This window comes from Narcine bancroftii, chromosome 7, assembly GCF_036971445.1.
Source record: "Narcine bancroftii isolate sNarBan1 chromosome 7, sNarBan1.hap1, whole genome shotgun sequence".
Lineage (NCBI taxonomy): Eukaryota > Metazoa > Chordata > Chondrichthyes > Torpediniformes > Narcinidae > Narcine > Narcine bancroftii.
Window position 1 is genome coordinate 24,754,804 of NC_091475.1, and position 24,738 is coordinate 24,779,541.

Genomic DNA, 24,738 nt, shown 5'->3' on the forward strand with positions numbered 1-24,738 from the left:
GTGGATTGCGGGTGGCCCTCCCTGCTGAAACTTATTCGGAAGTCACATCACCTGTCAATCAAGGTTGGACTCTGCCACCCATCAGTGCACTCCTTACCATTGGCTCATTTAAATCACCTAAGGTCATTATTGGCTAGACACCCAGATCAGAAATATATAAAACATCTATTCACAGCACATTTCTTCCTCTCTGCCTCGTGCTCCAAGCCCCAGACATCGCGCTATGGCGGGTCACTACTGTGGAGCTGGAAGTGTCATGGGTAAGGTGTGCACTATACTGAAGCTGAGCTGTTAGTATGCAATTGGTTGATACTCAGAGAGAGCTGCAATCCCATTGGTACATGAAACTGGGTGTGTGCTTAAGAATCTCTCTTTGTAGTGAGTGAGCGGGTTGAGTATAGGTTTACCATTGTCAGAGTCCAACTAAAATCCAAGGTGAATGTCTGTATTGTCGCTTACATGAAATAGTGATTGAGAACTGTTTAAAGTTCTCCTCTGTTTATTTCCTGTGTGTTAATAAAAGTTACAGGTGATTGTCTTTGGCTTGGCTTCGCGGACGAAGATTTATGGAGGGGGTAAAAAGTCCACGTCAGCTGCAGGCTCGTTTGTGGCTGACAAGTCCGATGCGGGACAGGCAGACACGATTGCAGCGGTTGCAAGGGAAAATTGGTTGGTTGGGGTTGGGTGTTGGGTTTTTCCTCCTTTGCCTTTTGTCAGTGAGGTGGGCTCTGCGGTCTTCTTCAAAGGAGATTGCTGCCCGCCAAACTGTGAGGCGCCAAGATGCACGGTTTGAGGCGTTATCAGCCCACTGGCGGTGGTCAATGTGGCAGGCACCAAGAGATTTCTTTAGGCAGTCCTTGTACCTTTTCTTTGGTGCACCTCTGTCACGGTGGCCAGTGGAGAGCTCGCCATATAACACGATCTTGGGAGGGCGATGGTCCTCCATTCTGGAGACGTGACCCACCCAGCGCAGCTGGATCTTCAGCAGCGTGGACTCGATGCTGTCGACCTCTGCCATCTCGAGTACTTCGACGTTAGGGATGAAAGCGCTCCAATGGATGTTGAGGATGGAGCGGAGACAACGCTGGTGGAAGCGTTCTAGGAGCCGTAGGTGGTGCCGGTAGAGGACCCATGATTCGGAGCCGAACAGGAGTGTGGGTATGACAACGGCTCTGTATACGCTTATCTTTGTGAGGTTTTTCAGTTGGTTGTTTTTCCAGACTCTTTTGTGTCTCTTCAATCTGAGGCGCCTGCAAGCTCACACCAAGACACAAGAGAAACTTGTCCGTGAACTACTCTTTGCAGATGATGCCGCTTTAGTTGCCCATTCAGAGCCAGCTCTTCAGCGCTTGACGTCCTGCTTTGCGGAAACTGCCAAAATGTTTGGCCTGGAAGTCAGCCTGAAGAAAACTGAGGTCCTCCATCAGCCAGCTCCCCACCATGACTACCAGCCCCCCCACATCTCCATCGGGCACACAAAACTCAAAACGGTCAACCAGTTTACCTATCTCGGCTGCACCATTTCATCAGATGCAAGGATCGACAATGAGATAGACAACAGACTCGCCAAGGCAAATAGCGCCTTTGGAAGACTACACAAAAGAGTCTGGAAAAACAACCAACAGGTGATTGTAACACATGTCTAGACTCACCTCTCTGTGAACCCACCAAACCTGATATTCTTCCCAAAATGACAATTGGCACTGTGAGCAGGGTTCAAAGAGTTTTGGCTGGATGCAGATGGAATACTTATCATGTGGGAGATCGTACTAACAAGTGTGTGTGTGTGTGTGTGTGTGTGTGTGTGTGTGTGTGTGTGTGTGTGTGTGTGTGTGTGTGTGTGTGTGTGTGTGTGTGTGTGTGTGTGTGTGTGTGTGTGTGTGATTTGTGTACCTGCTTAGCAATGGGGGGGTGGGGGGGGGGGTTCAGAGAAAGAAACACATAGATAAGAAAATAACCATGGGTCGGTATATAAAATCCCTGGGTGGACCGACAACTGTCATGGGTTCAGCCATTTGGCAGTGTGGCTGGCAAGCCACTCTATGTTGTTCGACTGGTTTGACAGGCTGGATCCCCATGGAGCAAAGATAGGTCTCCCTTCTGGAGGAACTGGGATTTCCGGAGGCCAGAGGGAGTTGAGGGGGAGCCCTAAGGGTACTTACATCCCTAATTAGTGCCAATGGGGCACATATCTGATTTAAGTAATCAGGACACCCTGCAGCATCACTCTGTGGACTATAGGAGGTAGTGCAAACTGCCTAAGGGTGAGCGACTAACCTAGAAATTAAAGTCATGGAGGCAGGTTCCAAGCAGATTGAAACACAACAGCAGCAAGCAGCTCGCTGGTCTGGCTCGCAGCTTGACCCAGGAAAATTTCAAGCCAATGTCCTGTGTGGGGAGTGGATTGGCACGTGATTGCAAGACGAGTATGTGTGAATGGATGGTGATGACCATGAGGAAACTGAGTCCTACAACACACATCACATGTCACAAGTCCTCCTCTGCATGCCCAATTTCCTTCTCTTTCACAGGTTCACTGGCTTCCTAGAATGATGCTTACACAGCTGACTGCAATGGCACACCATTGGCATGTTAGGGAGTGGACAATGATTGTAGGTATCTATGGGGGTGCCTAAAAGCACCACTTCCCAGGGAGCATGAAGGTGACTGGTGTCTTAGCAGGCTATTTAGTTACCACCGCACACCCTGACCTTAGAGGGGTGGTCTTGCCCCTCATGGGACTGGAAACCAGGACCACAGTCCGGGAAGCCATTACCCTCCTGGAGGGATTGGATACACAGAGGAGACTTCCGGTTGGCTGCTGCATGGTGTAACAATATCAGTCTGATGCTCCTGCTTACTTTAGATTTCTTTTATCTATATGGTTCTTAATTTTTCAATCAAAGTGTTTCATATTACTTACCTTTTCTTTCTTCTGCTAATACTTGCATTAAATGGCTACAAGAAGTAGCTACAAGGGAAGAAAGAATAAATGCCAACTAATCTGACTATGGAGGCTATCTACTGAATCAGCACAGACAGTTGTTAGATGACAATTTAAAAGTTATTTTTGGTCAGATTAATACTAATCTTGACCATGTCCGGAGATTAGCCAAGGAACATTTGTCATCTGTTGAGCAAGAATTGACCATATCAGCAAAGTGGAAAATGTATGCTCCAAATTAATTTGAATCAAGTGGTGAAAGTCGTTGACCTAGAAAGCAGGAGCAGACAACCACATCTATGCATTCTGGGCTTTGCTGAATCTACAGAAAGTGGGCAACTTACAAAGTATTTCTCGGAGTTGCTTTGTGATGTTTTAGGAAGCTTGATAGATCTCACTGCTCGTTAATTCCCAAGCACACTTCTGAACAGAGACTGTGCTTGGTTATTCCTTGGTTACATCATTATCAAATAAAGGATTATTTAATTTGTGAAGCTTGTCAAAGAGGGATTATTGTCCTGAAGTTCTGAAGCAGCGCACAAAATACAGAGAAGCAATATTGAAGTTGTACAAACATAGTTCCAAGTCTTCCTTGTTATATCCTGCATGTCTATGCATCACACTTTCCAATGGTCAGAAGAAGTGGTGCACTTCATTGAAGAGGCTCAGACCTACCTAGAAGATCTCACTGCTACATCAAGTTCATTGTGAATTTCTTCCTGATGACTGAATATGATTGACTATTATTACTTTTAAGGTTTCTTTCATTTGATATGTATTATTTGTTGTCGAGGACTGCCTTGTCAATTTTTTTTTATTTTGTGTGGTAATAAACTTACAAGGGTTGTATTCATGTAAGTATTTTTTTCTTTGCATTATATTCATTGAGCCATTAAATTCTTACAGGAACAATACTAATAAATATATTTTAATTTCTCTTCCAGTGATAATGGCTCTCAAACTTTACTTTTGTATTTTTTTTTGTATTAAATTCATCGAGCGTTAAACTTAAATATTTATGAGAAAAATTGCATGAGAAATTTTAAAAGAAATTCTTCCTTTGGTTATAATCATAATAGAATTAATGATCATTTGGGAGACCTGATTATATTTATATTAACAGTAAGGGAGTTAGTGATAACAGGTCTAGGAGAAAAATGTATTTGGGTGTAAAATGGATTGTTTTGTTGAGCCTACTGTTGAATCCTTAGCAGCTGCTTGATCTTGGGGAAGGAAGGGAGGAGAGAGGGTGTGGAATTGTTTTCTCTAAATGGCTTTAGAAATCTGTGCAAATTCTGACCATGTAACACCAGTTTCATATTTTTGCCTCAAGGCTTATATTATTTGTACTAATCTACTTACATTAATAATGGAAAAGTATGGAGAATTCTATTAATTTCCTTAGTTGGAACATAAAAGGTTTGAATCATCTGATTAAGAGAAAGATTTTCTCACATATTAAACAAGTTAAAGCTACTATTGTATTTTTACAAAAAAATGCATATATTTGTAGTTGTGCTAATTCGTGCCAGGGACACAATTTTCATTCCTCTTTCCAGGCTAAAGCTGGAGGGGGGGGGGGGGGGGGTTCTTGATTCTTATTAATCAAAATACGTTCATCAAAATGTCATATCAGATACAAATATATAATTGTTTCAAGGAAATTGTATAATAAAATGATAGCTTTTGTTAATATTTATGCCCCTAATATAGATGACGTGGGTTTTTTTTGAATAAGTTTTTTCTTCCTTACCAAACCTAAGCTTATACTCTCTAGTATTTAGCTAAACAGTTGAGAGTTTTTGAAGCCCAGCACCAAATTACAAAGATTTGATAGGTAACATTACTACAGATCATTCCTTTTTTGTATATTTTATTTATTAATTTTAAACCTCAATATAAATTACATTGAATATAATTTGAAAATTATATAAAAAAGTTCATGGAGTATATATAAAAAAAGAAAAGAGAAAATAAACCCAACCCCTCCACCCATCTCCCACCTCCCTCCTCTCCCCTACCAAAACCTTTGTAAAAAGAAGAAAATAAATAAAGAAAAAAAGAAATTGCAAAAAAAGAGGAAAAAATGGAGAATACCAAGAGGATAAAACATTTATAACATAAATTCTGATGGGAGGTTACCAAGAAGTGGGGCCTTCAGAGATCCTTAAATATACATACCCACATTTTGTAAATAAGGGACATTTTGTAAATATGTTGCAGAACAGATTATATTTATTTTGCAGACTATGTGTAATCTTCTCTAATGGTATATAACTACAAAGTTCTGTATGCCATCTTTCCATGACTAAATCTATATATGACTTACATGTTATTGCTATACATTTCTTAGAAACTGCTAAAGCAATTCACATAAATTCAATTTGACAAATATTTAATTTTAATTTAGGACTTATAACCTTAATATTACCCAATAAAAATAACATCGGATCCTATGGGAATTTGACCCCTATAATTCTTTCTAAAAAGTTATCTTCCTCTAACCAAAAATGTCTAACTTTAGGGCATGCCAGGTTAAATGCAAAAAAGTTCCAATCTCACATCAATACCTAAAACATAAATCTGAAATAGCTGAATTTAATCTATTTAATTTTTGTGGAGTCAAATATAATTGATGTATAAAATTATATTGGACTAGCCTATATTTTACATTGATAAGTTTAGTCATATTATTCTTACACAACCCAACGGGTGTGTGTGTAAGGGACCCTGTTTGTAGTGTGTGAGTGGGTTAAGTACAGATTCACTAGTGTTGGAGTCCAACCAAAGTCCGAGGTGAATATCTATATCATCGCTTAAGTGAAATAGTGATCAAGTACAGTTTAATGTTCTCCCCTTCTTGTTTCCCATGTGTTAATAAAAGTTACATGTGATTGTCACACTTGTGTCCAGACTTGTCTCTCTGTGATCCCACCAAATCTGATATTCTTCCCAAAATGACACCACTTTTTGAAATTAATCCCAATCAACCCTACCCCCACAGGCCTTCTGTCTCAATGTAAAATGCAGATTTAAGGTGTTTTAATTCCCAACATTGCTTTTGCCTTGATCTTCCCATTCTGTGTGTTTCCCTTCACATTCATACTGACTGTGAGTCACCTTCCCATTCCTCAGGGAATGTCCTGTGAAAACAAAAATGGCAGTGAAAACTTCTATTGGACAAGATTATTTTCAAACCTCTTGAGACTCAGACAATTCATTTGCAATTAGAATTTGGGTAAACTGATCTTATTTGTTAACACAACAGTCTCTGTATGTTCTACGAGACGCTGGAACATGATCAAATAAAAGGTGAAGCAATAAAATTGATCTATGCACAAAGCAGGCCAAGCATCCTTGAAAGCTTTCCTCCACCATATTCTTACGTTCCCAACAGATCCATCAGTGGAATGTCTGCTTCTTATTCCTGTCTACAAGTTGGTTGAAAAGAGTTTTCTCTTTGCTTTAGCTATAGTCCTTTAAATGATTCTCAGCCCATGAGGGCATTTTTTCAGTTTGTTTGCAACTTTTACAAGTCTGGACTCAGATTTTCAATTCTGTATTATTTGACGTAATTGTTCTGCTTAGTCAGTTGCCATGGCTTTAGCCTTGCAATATTTCCTCCTTTATTCTCATAGAAATATTTTCTTTTCATGGAATATAAGAATACAGCTGAAGATTATTCAAACTGGCATAGGAGGCCAAAATTGGATTTCTTTGTATTTGACGACACTTCACTATGGAAGCTTGAAAAATCCCTTTCTCTGTGTCTCAGCTGTGGCTCAATAGGCTGGCAAGTGAATGGAGTTGCATGGTTGAAATCTGAACATGAAATCTAGGCTGAGGCTTCATCAGTTCAGAGGTGTGCTACAATGTTGGAACCTCTTCAGGCTGAAGCCCTAAATGAGGCCTCATTTTGTCCCTGTGTTTGCATGTCATATTAACTTTCCTTCCCACTCCCCTACTGACCCATCTAACCTCAGACATCTCCATGCTATGGTGAGGACAAAATCAAACTGGAGGTACAATACCACATATTTGCTTGGGTAGTTTACAACTCAATGGTAGGAACATTGAAATTTCCAATTTCAGGAACTCACATCCCATGCTCTCCTCCTACACACTCACCTATCCATCTCGATCAGTGGTTCTCAACCTTTTTTATCAACTCACATTCCAACTTCAGAGCATCCTTTTCCTCCACAGATGCTGCTTGAGCACTGGGTTCTTCCAACACTGATTTTCTGCTCCCTCTTCCAATTTCTCGGCTTTAGCTTGAAAAACAGAGATTTTCATCTAGAAACAAATTTGTCCACATCTGCACTCAAGAGACCAAATCAGCATTGAGGTGCAGGCTGCCAGTCTATGACCTCCTCCAAAAAGAGTGTTACCATCAGCTTTGAATGGCAAACCTCATCATCAGCCTCCTTATTGTTAGGTCTGCTTTGTTCATGAATGAGTGAGACAAACACCAGACTGAGTCGAAATCAGGGTTCTTTGTTCTTTATTACCGGATTGTAACACTTGCGACTAACAATGTTAGTCGGAGAATGCATTCTGCCGTTATCAGCAAAATGGTGATTTTTTATACCCTTGGATACATGCTTAGAACATCATCATATCATTACTTGTCCAATGACTAAAACTGTTGCTATCCTTTCCCTGCTAGCTTCCTGCCTCTCAATCCATCAATGTCTCTCTTATCTTGTAAGTACAAGGATGTATTCACATCTTGTTACAGCCCTGTACAGGGTAACTCCTTACACATTCCCATCTCATGATGTTTTACCTTACATTATCACAATCTCACTTGCACCAGCCACAAGAGTAGGTCATTGGCTGTGTCCTGCAGTGAGTCAGCTAACTCTGGCCATCCCAATATCTTTCACTATATACAAGACACACAAGGTGACAGAATATCCACCACTTGCCTAAAAGAGTGCAGAAGGTTAAACACTACCCAGAATGAATGGCCCCCTCCTCTCCCCATTCACCACTCTGAACATTCAATCCTTCCAGAGTGGTTGCAGAGTGGACCATCTACAAACTTCACTGTGATTAATCAGATAGCACCTCCCAAACCATTATCTTCACCATCAAGGGAACATGAGTTTGGTATATCTGTGTATAAATAGGAAAATAAATATAGAAGTGAATAAATATTGAAGTGCGGACTACATCTTTGTACATGTGACCTAAGCTTATGTAATGGCTGTTGGTCTGCAGTAGTGTGTATGCATTGGTTTGGAAGCTGCTGCTTCTTGAGATGACTAAAAGTGTGCCACAAGGATCACACTGTGCATGGCCCAATTGCATTTTAATCAGTGCTGAAGAGGCAGTGTCTTATCCTCAAAGACCCCCACTATCCAGGGCATTCCCTCTTCATTCTGCTACCATCAGGAAAAATCAAGGCTGAACTATTGGTTATATGTTGTCTCCGCTCCATCCTCAACATTCATTGGAGCGACTTCATCACCAACATCGAAGTACTCGAGATGGCAGGGGCCGACAGCATCAAATCCACGCTGCTGAAGATCCAACTGCGCTGGGTAGGTCACGTCTCCAGAATGGAGGACCATCGCTTTCCTAAGATCGTGTTATATGGCAAGCTCTCCACTGGCCACCGAGACAGAGGTACACCAAAGAAGAGGTACAAGGACTGCCTAAAGAAATCTCTTGGTGCCTGCCACATTGACCACTGCCAGTGGGTTGATATCGCCTCAAACCGTTCATCTTGGCATCTCACAGTTCGGCGGGCAGCAACCTCCTTTGAAGAAGACCGCAGAACCCACCTCACTGACAAAAGACAAAGGAGGAAAAACCCAACACCCAACCCCAACCAACCAATTTTCCCCTGCAACCACTGCAACCGTGTCTGCCTGTCCCGCATTGGACTTGTCAGCCACAAACGAGCCTGCAGCTGACATGGACATTACCCCTCCATAAATCTTCGTCCGCGAAGCCAAGTCAAAGAAGAATAAAATGCACTGTTTGACATGCTGAGTTTCTCCATTGTGTTTTTTACTTCTATCAAACCCTGAGCCTCTGCACCACCCCTCCCCCCCTACTGCAACTGAATCTTTACTTCCTCATTGGAAGACCACAGTCAGTATGAATTGGAAATATCTCCTCCTTACTGACTATCAATACAGGCAGACCTCAGGGATGCGTGTTTAGCCCACTGCTCTACTCACTATGCACCCATGACTGTGTGGCCAGGCATAATTTGACAATGACATCACAAACAGCATTGAGGAAGCATATAGATCAGCTCGTTGACAACAACTTTACACCCAACATTCGCAAAACCAAGGAGATGATTGTGGACTTTATGAAGAAGTTAGGAGAACACGGTCTAGTCCTCATTGAGGGCTCAGTTGTGGAGAGGGTCAAGAACTTCAAATCTCCCAAGAGCTGCCTGGACCCTCCATGTTGATGCAATCATGAAGAAGGGTCGCCAAGAGCTATACTTTGTGAGGTGTTTGAGTAGATTTGGAATGTCACTAAAAACTCTCAAAAACTTCTACAATTGTATCCTGGAGAGCATTTTGGCTGTTTGCATCACAGTCTGGTACAGAGGTGCCAATGCTCAGGAAAAGAAAAAAACTCCAGAGGGTTATTAACTTGGCCTGCGACTTCACTCCATCGAGGACATCTACAAGAGGCGATGTCTTAAGAAAGCAGCTTCTATCCTCAAGGACCCCACCACCCAGGCCATGCTCTCTTCACTCTGCTGCCATCAAGAAAAGGTACAGGAGCCTAAAGATAAGCACGCAGCAACACAAGGATAGCTTCTTCCCCGCTTCCATCAGAATAATCAATGAACGAAAGATACTGCCTTTCGTTGACTTTTCATGCACTATTTTAATTTATGTTTATAAGATGTTTTATACAAATGTTTGTACTAATGATGGTACTGCTGCAAAACAATGAATTTCATGTTTCATGTCTTGTTCGTGACAGTAATTTCTGATTCTGACCTCAGGATGTTGACAATGGTGGTCTCTGCAATGTTAATGCCAACAGATGTTGGAGATGTGGTTCTTGCTTGGCATTTTTGATGCACATATAATACCCATCATTTTTTATCTGTGAGCATTGACCTGGCCTTGCCTCATGGGCTCATTCATTTGCTGAGGAGTTGTGAGTGGAATTGCATCTTGTGTGAGCATCAGCAGTCAGCCCATTTCTGACCTAATGATGAAAGGTGGGTGATTGGTGAAGATGCTGAACCTGGCTGGGCCAGAACTGTCCAGAGCAAGTTAGGCAGAGATGTCCTGGATTGAGGATATTTCCTTTGTGTCCTGTATGATGCCAGTATCTGCATCCCCATTGGACTGAGGTTTATGCAGTCACTTTCGGGACACACTGTGTTAAATGCTGAGTTGTTGTCAAGGGCATTCACATTCACCTCTCTTCTGGAGCTAAGCTATTTGGTCCATGGTGAACAAACATTATGTGAAAATCTGGACCTGAGTGTCCTGGAAAACCCCAAACTGGGCACCAGAGAGGTTCCTGAGGAGTGCTGTTTGACAGCAGAGCTGACAAATTCTCCTGCCTCTTTGCTGAGGATGGTTTGGGAGCAGTGTCTCCATGTTTGATTCATTTTACCTTTGTAGACAGGACATTTTCCATCTATCAGTGAGATACCAGTGTTGAGACTACACCCGAACAGCCTAGAAATGGGCACATCAGAGACTCGCTTTCTCAGCCACATCTTTAAGAGTGCAGCACTCCCTCCATGCTGAGCTAGTACATCAAGTTGGACACATGCAAATGCTTGTGGAGCAAGATTCAAACCAATAATATGCAAGCTTTTAAAATTTTTCAGAATTCCTGACCGCCTGGGGTCTCTAGTTCTGATCTCAGTGTACAATGTTCTTATCATAGTTTGTCATTTATAAAAGCAAAAGATATCACTAAGATTAGACAAAACCCCTGTTTGCTGTTGTGCCCCCTTCCATTTCCACCTATTACCTCGAGCCTATGGGACTGGGTCACGTCTCCAGAATGGAGGACCATCGCCTTCCCAAGATCGTATTATATGGCGAGCTCTCCACTGGCCACCGTGACAGAGGTGCACCAAAGAAAAGGTACAAGGACTGCCTAAAGAAATCTCTTGGTGCCTGCCACATTGACCACCGCCAGTGGGCTGATAACGCCTCAAACCGTGCATCTTGGCGCCTCACAGTTTGGCGGGCAGCAGCCTCCTTTGAAGAAGACCGCAGAGCCCACCTCACTGACAAAAGGCAAAGGAGGAAAAACCCAACACCCAACCCCAACCAACCAATTTTCCCTTGCAACCGCTGCAATCGTGTCTGCCTGTCCCGCATCGGACTGGTCAGCCACAAACGAGCCTGCAGCTGACGTGGACTTTTTTACCCCCTCCATAAATCTTCGTCCGCGAAGCCAAGCCAAAGAAAGAAAAAAAAAATGGGACTGTGCTCCTTCCCTGCCCTGCAACCCCCCCCCCCGCCCCACCATTTTGTTCAGGCGCCTACCTACATTTTGCTCATACCTTGATAAAGGGCCCAAGTGCAAAACATAGGTTATGTATCTTTATTTTTGCTATATAATTACTCTGTTTGACCTGCTGAGTTTCTCGAGCATTGTGTTTTTTTACTTTAATTATTGCATCTGCAGACTCATGTTTTTCTCCTTAGACAGAAACCTTTTCCAATTGTACAAATACTTTGCCAATAATAATGCAGTAAAAGAAGCTCTTACACCCACAGATGGAACATCATATCAGCAGAATGAAAGAATCTGAAGAAAGCTGAAGCTGTCAGTAAAAGTGAACCAATTCCTTTATCTGAAAGGCTAAAACTGACTGGGGATTTAAATTTCTCTGAAGAAAAATACTGTGTGGTTCTGCCAATCATGACCCTCTTTGCACCTTCCTGATGAGGAAATGTTCTTCATTCAGATCATAAGCTGATAATTTCACATTTATCAGATAGTGTAGTGGTTACACAACACTATTACAGCACTAGTGACCTGGATTTGAATCTGCCACTGTCTATAAGGCAGTGGTTCTCAACTTCTTTTTTTACTCACATACCACCTTAAGTAATCCCTTACTAGGTGCTTTGTGGTTAGTAAGAAATTACTTAAAGTGGTATGTGAATACAAAATAAAGGTTGAGAACCACTGCTCTAAAGAGTTTGTCCCTTCTCCCCATATCTGTGTGAGTTTCCATCAGGTGCTGTGGTTTCTTTCCTTATTCAAAAGATGTATGTGTTAGATGGTTAATTGGTCACATGGATATAATTGGGTGGCGCGGGCTCATGAGCTGGAAGGACCTCTTACTCTGCTGTATCTCAACATTAAAATGAAAAATCTGTATTATAACTCCTGCCACATTCTTCTACTCTATTCAAGTTACCCTGCACTCTTGTGGAAACTTCCGCACATCTCCCATTGCCACTCAGTTTAGTGGCATCAATAAACTTGGAAAGTTTACATCCAATTCCTTTCCTTAGATCTGAAGAGGCTGCACAAAGCCATTGAGGACCCCTTCCACCCTGCACACAGCATCTTTCAGCTGCTCCCATCAGGGTAGAGATACAGGAGTATCAGAGCCAGCACCACCAGGGTGAGGATCAGTTTCTTCCCACAGGCAGTGAGAACGCTGAACGACCAAAGGAACTGCTCACACTAACCATCCGAGACCCTCATATTCATGAAACAATATCTATTTATTAATTTATTTGTATAGATGAAATACTTGTGCTGCATATGTTTTGCTTGCCTGTATGTGTGCTAAAGTGTGTTCAGTGTGTTTTTCACTGATGACCTAAGAACACTGTTTCAATGGGTTGTACTTGTGCAATCAGATGACAATAAACTTGACTTGTACGAATTGTAAATAGTTGCAGATGCCAACACAAACATTTGCTGCAAAGGTCATGAGAAAGGACATAATCCTATTTGACAAAGGAGAGCTCACCACAAACTCCTGCATTCCAACAAAACCAAGTATTCATCAAACAGACCACAATTTCAGATCTAATACCTCCCAAATCTGACAAGCAGAACTGCAACAAATAATTAAAAGGAAAAAGCAACCCCCAGGTTGAACGAAGCTACTCTGAAAGAAAGTGGGCAGCAGAGTTGATTTACAGTCCTACCAAATCCTGCTTCTTGGAGAGTTGGAGGTCAGGATTGAACCTGTGTCACTGGAGATGTGAGGCAGTGACTCAACTTATTGTGCATGAGATACCATGAACAAGTTCTCTCAGTGCTTTAGTCAATAGTTAGTACAAACATAGTGACTGCATTTCTTCAGTACATTGACATTGATCTGAGCTGAATCTTAACAGAGAAAAATCCTAAAACAAATCTGCAGATACAAATTCTGAAGCAAAAATATTAAATGTGTTAACATCAGGAAGTCAGCTACCATCTGTAGATAGAGATACAGAGTTAAAGTTTTAAGTCAAAGCCCCTTCATCAGGATCTTATCAGCATTGTGCTTTCCATCAGAGATATTTTTGCCTAAATAGTTATCAGGAGATTCTGAGAGCTATAAAGGCACTATCCAAGATGTGTATGGTTTGAAATTTCTGAGCATGACAGTAATTTATTATAGCTGATCATACTGAAATATCCTGGTTAAAGCATGTTTTCAGATTTCCATCAATAATATTGAAAACAGATATGCTGTCATGCAGCAATTTTTACCAATTTCAGTATTTTTGAATATTTCTCATAATAGATTTTCAGGCAATAAATCGATATTAATGCAACTTCAAAAAGATATTGAGAGTAATATGCATGCATGATATTTTCAAATCTTTATTTTTGCGATTAGTTTACAACTTAATATTCCTCAAGATTATGAAAGGAAAGTTTTCTCTAATTAAATTGATTATTGTGGTCATCATCGTAACAATAAACAGAATGTTTTGATCAGATGAATATAGCTCAAATCAGAGGTTTTCAAACTTTTTCTTTCCACTCACATACTACCTTAAATAATCCCTATGCCATAGGTTCTCTGTGATTAGTAGGGGATTACTTAAGGTGGAATGTGAGTGGAAAGAAAAAGTTTGAAATCTACTGTTTTAATCATACCTAATTGACTTGTTATGTGCATGGGTTTCATAACTCCAAAGGAAATGGGCTAATGACAATTTTTCTCAAGCAAAATATTTCAGTAACAATTGGGTCTAGAGCAGTGGTTCTCAGCCTTCCCTTCCCACTCACATACCACCTCAAGTAATCTCTTACTAATCACAGAGCACCTATGGCATAGGGATTACTTAAGGTCATATGTGAGTGGAAAGAAAAAAGTTTGAAAGCCACTGGTTTAAGCCAGAGGGTGTTGATTCTTATTGTCCAAACCATTCCCTTTGTTCAACATAATGTTATGTCTGATACTAATGGTCATTTTGTGACTATATCATGCAAATTACATAATAAGATGGCTGTTTTCACCAATGTCTATTCTCCTCATATTGATGATCCAGGATTTTTTGAACATTATTGTTTTACTTTTGTCTGGTTTGAATGTATATATTCCCTTGAGCAAGGTGGAGATTTTAATTTCGTCCTCCAACCCAGCACTTCTGAACAAATCCACCTTACTTATTCATTCCTTTTTATTAAAATGTGGTATTTTAGATTATGGTGTTTTTTGCATCCAAAGGAAAGGTAGTATATTTTCCCCATGTCCATCATACTTATTCATGGATTGATTTCTTTATTGATAGTCAAATGGTTCCATTAACTCAATCCTGTGAATACAAGACCAAACTAATTTTTGATCATGCTCCCGTGTTTTATCACTAAATTTTCCAGGTTTACCTCAAATTAATAGAGATTGGTGTTTTAATTCAATCTTATTATCTGATAAAGACTTTTTGAAATTTTTAGGGAGTAAATCAATCTTTTTAAAACAATATCTCTGATGAATCTTCTAGTCTGATTGTCTGTGATGCTTTTAAGGCTTACCTCAGAGGCCAAATTATATTTTATACTGAAAATGTTAAGAAAAAGGCTAATAAATAATAAAAAAATAATTAGCCAACAAATTGAAACAATTAGATCAACAATATGCTTTGGCTCCAAACCATGATTTATATAAGCATGTTGATCTTAAATCTAAATTTGATCTTATTTTGACATATCCAATTGAAAGTCAACTCTTAAAAAGTAATCAATTTTATATACATGGAGCCAAATCTGGAAAACTTTTGGCCAATTAGTTAAAACTGTTTGCTGATAAATAGAAAATTACAGAGATATGAAAAAGTGATGGTAATATCACTATTGACCATGTGAAAATAAATGATACATTTAGAAAATTTTATTCTAAATTGTATACTTCTGAATTTCCTAATGATAACAGTTTAATGAATAGCTTTTTAGATAAGTTGAATATTCCTGTGCTATCTTCAGATAATCAAAAGTGGTTAGATGACAAGTGGAGATAGTGAAGACAATTTTTTCCTTACAATCCACAAATAAACCTAGCCCTGATGGATTCCCTAGGGAGTTTTTCAAGGCATTTTCTTATGTACTTGCATCTGCTTATACGCTGTCCTTTCTGACTCTTTTAAATTGGGAAAATTGCCAATGACATTTTATGAAGCCTCACTCTAATTGCGAAAAAGAATAAAAACCTGTCTAATTATGCTTCTTATAGGCCAATTTCTTTATTAAATGTAGATCTTAAAATTTTAGCAAACATTTTAGCCCACAGATTAGAGAATATCATGCCATATATAATTTCAGAAGACCAGATGGGTTTTATCAAAATTGATACTCACACTTTAATATACAGAGATTATTGAATATTATATATTCATCTTCCACTGTAGACCTGGAATGTGTTATTTCTATAGATGCAGAGAAAGCCTAAGACCGAGTTGAGTAGAAATATTTGTTTGAGATTTTTAAAAGATTTAGCTTTGGATCTGGTTTTATTACATGGATTAAGCTATTTTATTTTCTCTGAAAGCATCTATTCTTACCAATTTTCAACAATCTAAACCTTTTAATTTTCATTATGGTACTAGACAAGGGTATCCTTTATTATTCAATTTGGCTTTAGAGCCTTCAGCTATTGCACTTCCAGAATCTGAGAGCATTTCAGAATCTTTAAGAAGGAGTCTGTACATTAAATATCTCTTTATGCAGATGATCTTCTGGTTTTCATTTCTACCTTAAAATTTTATTCCTTCTATGTTATCTTAGCTTTCTCAACTAAGTCAATTTTCAGGCTACAAATTAAATCTTCATAAAAGTGAGCTTTTTCCTTTAAATACCTTAGTACCTGATCTTTCTTTTAAATTTGTAAGAAATCAATTCACTTATCTTGGTATTATAATTACAAAAAATTATATACATCTATTTATAGAAAAAATTCTTACTTCACTAAAACAGGTGAAGCAGTTGTTATTGAAATAGTTGCCCCTTTGTCTTTAGTTGGATGAATTCATTCCATTAAAATGAATACTTTACCTAATTTTTAAAATCCATTTCAAGTTCTACTAACCTTCATTCCTAAATCTTTTTTTTTTGATTCATGTAATTCTACTTTATTGTCATATATTCATACATATGGAAGAATAAGCATCCTTGTTTAAATAAAACCCATCTTTAAAAATCTAAAAGAAATGGTGTTACCTAATTTCAAATTCTGCTATTGGGCAGTTAACATATGTAATATTATGTTATGGAAGTACTACAATAATCAACTGATTACCCAAAATAATTTAAAATCACACTGGAATTAAAATCAGCAAGAAAATTTTCCATTTCTGCACTTCTTGGATATACCTACCTTTTTCTTTAATTAAATAAAATAAATTAATTGATAATCTAGTAGTTAAACATACAGTGAGGATCTGGTTACAATACAGAAAATATTTTGGTTTAAGTGTTTTTTTTCTCTTTCCAGCCCTATCTTATTCAATTACTTTTTTCAACTTTCTTTAAAGGATTTAACTTTTTATGACTGGCATAGAATAGGTATTATAAGTTTTAAAGATTTATTTATTTACAATAAGCTTACTTCACGAGCAATTGGCAAGAAAATTTGCTTTACCTAAATTTCATTTTTTTAGGTACTGTAGATTAGAAACTTTCTTTTCTCTCAATTATCTGAATTCCCCAGTGCTCCAGATCTGAATATTATTGATGCAATTTTTAATTTACAACCTTCACAGAAAGCTTTAACGTCTAGTATTTATAAGTTGATGAAATTGGATAAAGCTCCTTTAGATAAAATTTAAAAAAGCATGGGAACAGGACTTACATTTTTCAATATGTGAAGAGAGTTGGGATTTGATCTTTAAATTGGTCAATGCCTCATCATTATGTGCTCATAATTTTCTCTTTAAAGTAGTCCATAGAGGTCACATGTCCAAAGATAAACTTTCTTGTATCTACTTGAATAAGAGTCCTCGTTGTGACAGATGTAACAATGGGATGCTACATTCATTCATATGTTTTGGACTTGTTTGAGCCTTAGAAGATACTGGACGGAGTTTTTTCAGACTTTATTAATAATCCTTGTCTTAAATTTAGAGCCCAACCTTTAGTTGCTCTTTTCCACACTACTGAAGAATACAGCATGACATTAATGCCAACTAAATGTCAAATAATATCTTTTACTTCCCTTATGGAAAGACATGCAATACTACTTAGGTGGAGAAGGCTTCCCCGCCTTAATTTATAGAAAATCAATGCCCTGTAACTGACACAAATATGAATTTTCAAAATATGTGGGGATTGTTTGTGAACTATTTTCAGAACTTCAGAACCATAACAATTTTGATGATAATTCTGTTCTTTTCTTATGCTTTCTTTATCTATAGCAGAGTACTAATCTTTTCGTCATACAATCAGTTGAGGTAGATATTATGTATGAAAATAAAATATTTCATATCATTCCTTAATTTAGGGTTTAGAAGTTATAGTGTTACTTTCTGTACTTATTATGTATTCATTTACATTATGTATTTATATGTTTTATTATTATAAAGTCAATAAAAAGATTGAAAAAGAAAGAGACAACTTGGCTGTACTGCACTGTGAATTACAGAGGACAGTTAAGTTGGAGCATGATACGGACAACCTCGAGGAAGGGGCTGAAGTGTGGCAGGTGACATCTAATTAAGAAGCATGTAAGGTGATGTGTCTTGAAGGGATGAATGAGGAGAGGCAATATAGAAGGTCAATACTTTCAGCTTCAAAGTAATTAATGGTCTCTTTTGATGGGCTTTAACAAATAGTCTGTAAATCTATTTTCCATTGATATTTCCCCATCCACTACCTTCAATATGTTTTAATTTTTTTTAATGTAGCATTTTAGAAATACAGCATGGTAACAGGCCCTTCCTGCACATGCAGCCCAATTACACCCATGTGATTAACCCTTTATGTTTTTGGAATGTAGGAGGAAACCTGAGCTTCCCGGAGGAAATCCATGGAGTCACGGGGAGAACGTACAAACCCCTTATAGACAGCGGAAGATTCGAACCAGGGTTACTGCCAATGCAATAAAGTTGTGCTAACTGCTACGCTAATGGTCTCTTCAAAATCTATATCAGGCCAACCATTCATGCATTCATGCTGCAATCTCTGATCAACTTAAATTGCTCAGTTTTCAATCAATTAGTCATTGCATTCTCCAGCACTTTCCCAATAAGCAATGTGAGGGTAACTAGTCCATAATTAGTTATGTTCTTTCTCAGCCTTTCTGAAATATTAGAGTCAGATTTGCAAAATTCCAATCTAAAAGGACAATTTTCACATCAGGAGATTAGAAGTGGACCTGGGGTAAAACTATATGGTATTAGAGATGTCATTTTTTGACACAATTGTATTTACAACTATTTATAGTGAGCAGTTGCCACTAATTCACAAATAATTCAGGATATCTCATAATGGATATAGACCAGCCATGGCTGATATGTGTTCAAGCCCATTCAGAGGAATAGGACACCAACATTTTTGTAAAGGTTAAGTAAAAACCTATGGTTTGTTTCAAGAGATTTTTTTTGGTCTTCATCTTATTTAATTAAATGTTCCCTAAATCTCCTGCTGTGAAGACTGTCTTTTAATATTTCAACCATTTCTGATTTAACTTTATAATTTCTCTGTATTTCTGTCGAAAGATCCCATATTTAATTATCTTATGGTCTTCCTTCTGACTTTCAGAAGCTTTTACAATCATTCTTTATATTTCTTCCTTGTATATTTGATTATTCTATTTTTTCATCAATTTTAATCTTTTTTGTTGCTCTTTGTTCTTTCTCAAAATTCTCCCAACTCTCAAACAATATTTAACAGGCAAAATTTGTCTCTGAGTGAATAAATTAGAAAAAGCATTGTTAAATAACTGGAATTTCAAGAGCATGAACTTCAAATTTCACTAGTTCAAATCTTACAGCTACTTTTCAGTAAAACTGTTTGTCCATCTGCACAGTTGGATGATGCAGCTGGAACACTGCCCTTGAGAGTTAATTAGTCTGAATCTCAGCACATAGGAAGCAAAGAATTCATCAGATCAGGAGGTTCAGGGGGCAAGAGTAATTGGAAAAGAAGTGAATTGAAATAAACATCAATAGAAATGTAACACTAACTCAATCTTGAAGATGCAGCAGGCTCCAGAATCATCTATGATATTATACAAAACAGAATTACAAGACTGTTATGATTTCTTTAGTACATCCTGCTCATGAAGATAAAGTATTCTTCACTGACAAAAGACACCACAAAAATAGCCTTCACTGAAGCTCAGCACTGCCTGAATTCTGTATGTCAATAATTCAGGTATCCCCATCCACAGAAACATTTCCACTCAATCCCACTGTACTGTTTTCACTAGAGCATGTGGAACATCATCCACTGTGCTTGCACTCAGACCTGTTCTGAGCTCTCTCTCTATTTCAATCCATTATCCACTGAGGTTTAAAAAGCTGCAGATTAAACAGATAGCTTCTCATCTCTTCAGTTCTCATTGGGTACATTACAAGCCTATTTTACACTGGTGTCACTGGGTAGGAATTGTTTTTGCTGTTCACACTTCCTTCTCAATTGGGACATTGCACTCTTTAACAATTGCAAGGAGCCATCCCTGGGGGAAGGACTGTTCTACCTTCTACTGGTGATGTCATGATGCATTGAGTGATGGTGGACTTGCCCTAAATCCTGATCAATGTATTAAGATATTATATTTGAACAAAATTAATCATGCCTAATTATAACATAATTAAGCTTTATGTACAGCACAGTATGAGCCCTTCAGCCCATGTTGTTGTTGTGCCGACCTATCTTAACATGGGGAGGTGTTAGCAATAAATAGCAATAGTAGATAATTTTTAAACAGTGTGGGAAAGTTGGTAGCTCTATTGTGCACAATTTATAAATACCGTGAGGAAAAAAATGATGGTGGTCCTGCCCTCTCAGAATTCTGTGTGGCAGAGAAAGGGCTGTATGCACAGCTGCATGCATGGAACACTCATGGAAGGGTTTCTCTGCCACATGGCATTCTGGAAAGTTTTTCCCATGGTCCTTATAAATTGTGTGCTATAATGCCACCAACTTTCCCATGCTGTTTAAAAACTGTCCACTATTGCTTTTTGTTGCTATTTATTTCCTCTTTCTCTCTTTCTCTCTCACTGTGACTTTCCCAGAGCAAAGTTTTTTAATTCATTTTAATCTTTTCTTCCTTCCTGTTCCTGCACTTACACAAAAACTTGGGTAATTTCTGTCCTAGGATGCAATTGCCCATTCTACACTTGCTTGGTTGCAATGCCGGTATCTGCAGATGCTGGGGATTGCACTAGGGGGTCAAGGCCATCTAACCCCAACATAAAATGATGTTATCTCACGCTGGCATTGAGACAATTTTCATTCCACACTAGACACTTTTTAAGTAGATTGACTGTTAATTCCTGCAAGTGTGAAAGGGGCTACAAAGAGCCCATTCACTCATCAGGGAGGTTCGAGAAATGTCATGGCTTTGTCTCCTGGTGCTGGCTGAGGAAGAGCAGTTTCTGTTGTGTCCAGAAAGAGGAGGCAGCAGAGACTATAAGATCAACACTGATTCCTAGTCCCCAGCCTGGTGACACTCACCATACCAGCCAGGATGCAACCTTCAGCCCCACCTCTCAGTGCTGAGTGGCCGCACCAGTTATCACAGTCCTCTCTCAGGCATCCTCTTCACTCCACATAATGGGGCAATACATGCCGTGAGAGAGACTCTCATGGGACTTCCTTTGAAGAGAGGAGGGAAACATCCAAGCTAGGTGATGCATTCCAGTTCTTGGCTGAATATCAAGTTTTAAAGAGTGACCAGAATTAGTGACCTGAAGTTTGCAGTTATAAATGACAGTGACACTTAAACATTTGGACCAAACAACAAAGTGCTGGAGGAACTTAGTGTGTCAGGGCAGTGTTGGAACCAAGGAGTTAAGTAATCATGGAAAATATGCCTATGTACTATACATTATGTATTCATTAATCCATTACTATGTAACAATTTACTATTTACTTCAATTATACTGTTTAAGGGAAATATTAATGCAATTAAGTAACAGCCACAGTATGTAGAAAAGTTGGCTGATTATAGTATGTGTAGAATTCGCTACCTCCAAATACAAAGAGAGAAAATACTTTCTTCCCCAAGGTTACACTAAAACAACAGAATGTTCTGGCCTTGGAGATTAAGACAGGAGGGCTACACCATAGACCATTGCAGAGCAGGAAATTGCTTGGGATAAATCTTGGGCAAGGAGCCTATCAAAGAAAGTCAACTCTTGTTCAGTGTAATAATGTTGATCTATATAAACAGAAGAGACTGGACAGTAGGAGTCAGTCTTGGGGAATAGCTCACTGAGCAGGTGGCCTATGAACTAACGACTGGATCAGAGCTCTGTTAAGCTTTATTCTTGTGCTATGTAATAAACTTCTTGTGAAACCGAATACCTTCTCCTATCACTTCATTCAACGAGCACGCTGGACTCAGACGACACATAGACCAAATTGAGGGGAGGGTAAAGCCAGAGTCTGACAGCAGCCACTGTGGTAGACGTTGCAGGTGCATTAGGACATTGAAACATTAGGGGCTTGCAGCACAAAATTGACGCTTCAATGGATTTTTACTCTTCTATGGTTTAACAAAGAAATCCCATTGTTGTCGATGGTTCATGTTCTCCCAGAGGCTGCACTCTGTGCAGTTTCTCCAATGGAATCTACATATTGCCCTGCGATAAAGTAACCAGAAAATGCCACGGTTTGGTGTACAAGGTCCAAATGAGTAACATAATTGCTGCTTAACAAAGACCTGAAGAATTTCATGCATGTTAACTGTAATTCCCCCATATAAATATTTGAAGTTTAATTAATTTTAACATCTGATTTTTTTTTCCGAAGTGCATGTTTGGTATTTCAATTTCTATTTTAATTGTGTGCATCTTCCAACCTTAATAGCAACTCTGTGAAGAAGATATTTTTAATTTGTGCTTTTTCTTTCCAGTTTTCTCAGAAAGAATTTTTCAGTGCAATGAGGTTAGTCAGTGAGTCATATTTCACACAATGGTCCTTCATGCTGACCATTTTGCCCATCAACATGAACTCATTTGCCCTCCTTAGGTCTGTATCATTCTTTGACTTGTCTATTAAATTGTCTGCTAAATGTCTCTTGAACATCGTAATTATATGTGATGTCCCCTCCTCTGGCAATGAATTCCAGATAGCAACCATGCTGTGTAAAACACATTTCCCTTAGATACCTTTTGAAACCCTTTCCTCTCACCTTGAATCTGTGTCTTTTTTTATAATACTACTGAACCCATTTATGTTTCTCATAATCTTCCACACCTTTATCAAATCACCCCTCAGCCTCCTTCACCCCAGGGAAAACAAACCCACATGATTCATTCTCTTCCCAAAACTCAAGCTCTCCAATATAGGCAACATTCTGGTGAATTTCCTCTGCACCCTCTTCAGTGTAATCAGATCCTTCCTGTAGAGTGATGACCAGAGTTGCTCTCTAAGTGCAACCTTACCAATGTTATATAAACTTTCAATAGAATATCTCAGCACTTTTAATCTATGCCCAGCCTTTGAAGGTAAGCATGCATATGCCCTCTGCACCACCTTTTTGAGCTGTTTTGCCTTTTGCAGTGATTATTTTCCACAATGTTCATAACATTTCTGAAGATCCTACTGTTAACCGTGTTTGTCCTAGCTCTAACTAAGTTCCCAAAATGCTCCTTGTACTTGTGGCATTTAAATTCCATCTGCCAATGCTCTGGCCAGTTTTCCAAATGATCATTATCCTCTTTCACCTTGGACAACCTCCCTCACTATTCACAAAGGCAACCACTTTTTGTGTCATCTGCAAATTTACTGATCATAGCCCCGGTAATCACATTTAATTTGTTCATACCTAGCATTAACAACAAAGTTCCTGGCACCAATCTCTGTGGTACACAACTGATCACAGATTTCCAATAGAAAGCCATCCTTCCACCATTACTCTCTTTCTCCTATCACCATGTCAATATTGGATCTAATTCACCAGTTTGCCTTGGATCTCATGTGCCTTAACCTCCTGGCCCCCCATCTAATCTACAGACTTTGTCAAATACATTACTAAAATCTATACAGACAACATCTACCACCCTGTCTTCATCAATCTCCTTTGTTACCTCCTCAATAAACTCTATCACATTAGCAAGACAGTGTCCCCCTCACAAAGCCATGTTGATCATCCTTCATCAACCTCTGTCTCTCCAAATGTGTTAAAATCCTTTCACTTTGAAATCTTTCCAATAATTTCCCAATCACTGATGTAAGACTCATTGGTTTACCCCTTGTTGTCTAAAATAAAGTCCATCCGAGCCCCAGCTATTTCTTCCCTTGTTTCCTATTGCATCTGCGATAGATCTCATCCAGCTCTGAGGGTTTATCCATGCTTCCATGGTCTAGGAGATCCAAAACCTCCACTTTCTTAATATTAACCTCCTCTGGAGATTAATCAACCCCACCCTCACCTTACCCTTCACCATGCCATTCTCCTTGGAAAATGCAGACAGGAAATTTTAATTTAGGACATCGCCCACAAATTCTGGCTCTATGCATAGATGACTCCTTTGATCTGAATTGGTTGCTTGGCTGCTTGATGGCATCACAAAGAGCCCCTAAAAGTCTGGAGTCACAGTCTCATCATACAGCACATAACTGGCCCTTCAACCCACTTATCTATCCTAATCATATTTACCAGCTCTTTGCCCATAGCCCACTGTGCTTAGCTTGCAGAAGGGGGCGATTGTTAGATCTTTGTGTGGACTTGGTTTCAAGGTCAGTGGTGAGCACTATCTCTCTGCCCTTGGCTGTAAAGTCCAGGCTGTCAGCAGACAGTGTCTGGCAATAGACTCAATTGCAGAATACACAACTGCAGCACAAAGTGTGCAATGAGTGCTAACAACTCATCGAGAAATAATCGACAATCAATATCCAGCAGGTTAGGTGACGAATGTTTGTCATGAGTTGAGAATATTACCTAGAGACAAACTGAATTGATTTTAGTAGCTCAAGATCATTTTTGTGTCTGTAAAGGCCAATAGTTTAGATTATAACCCATAAAATATAATTAATAATTGATCTATTGAGTAGATGGTATTTTCAATTCTTTCCTAATGTTTAAGACACCAGCAAGCATGTGTCTCTGACATAATGCCATTAACTAAAAGATAACAAGCCTTGATAAAGAAGTATTATGTTTTCAGTCTTCGGAAGAGGAAGACAATGAGGAGATAATGATACTCAAGTTA

General features: G+C 39.0%; 1 protein-coding gene and 2 long non-coding RNA genes across 20 annotated transcripts in view; 1 reads left to right on the forward strand and 2 right to left on the reverse strand.

The window, feature by feature from the left end:
* The window catches only part of LOC138738606 (uncharacterized), a 36,845-nt gene extending 18,385 nt beyond the window's left edge, over positions 1-18,460 (forward strand). Inside the window, exon 3 of the long non-coding RNA XR_011341619.1 lies at positions 18,351-18,460. This is a non-coding gene — a long non-coding RNA (uncharacterized lncRNA). The remainder of the gene's footprint in view (positions 1-18,350) is intronic.
* Positions 1-24,738, reverse strand: part of cadm2b (cell adhesion molecule 2b) — a 1,102,220-nt gene that overhangs the window by 464,032 nt on the left and 613,450 nt on the right. The gene's annotated exons all lie outside the window — the stretch shown is intronic.
* On the reverse strand, positions 5,965-24,049 carry LOC138738608 (uncharacterized). The gene is made up of 2 exons (XR_011341621.1): positions 23,964-24,049; positions 5,965-6,087 (listed from the first exon to the last, which is right to left on the reverse strand). It is a non-coding gene; the product is annotated as an uncharacterized lncRNA (long non-coding RNA).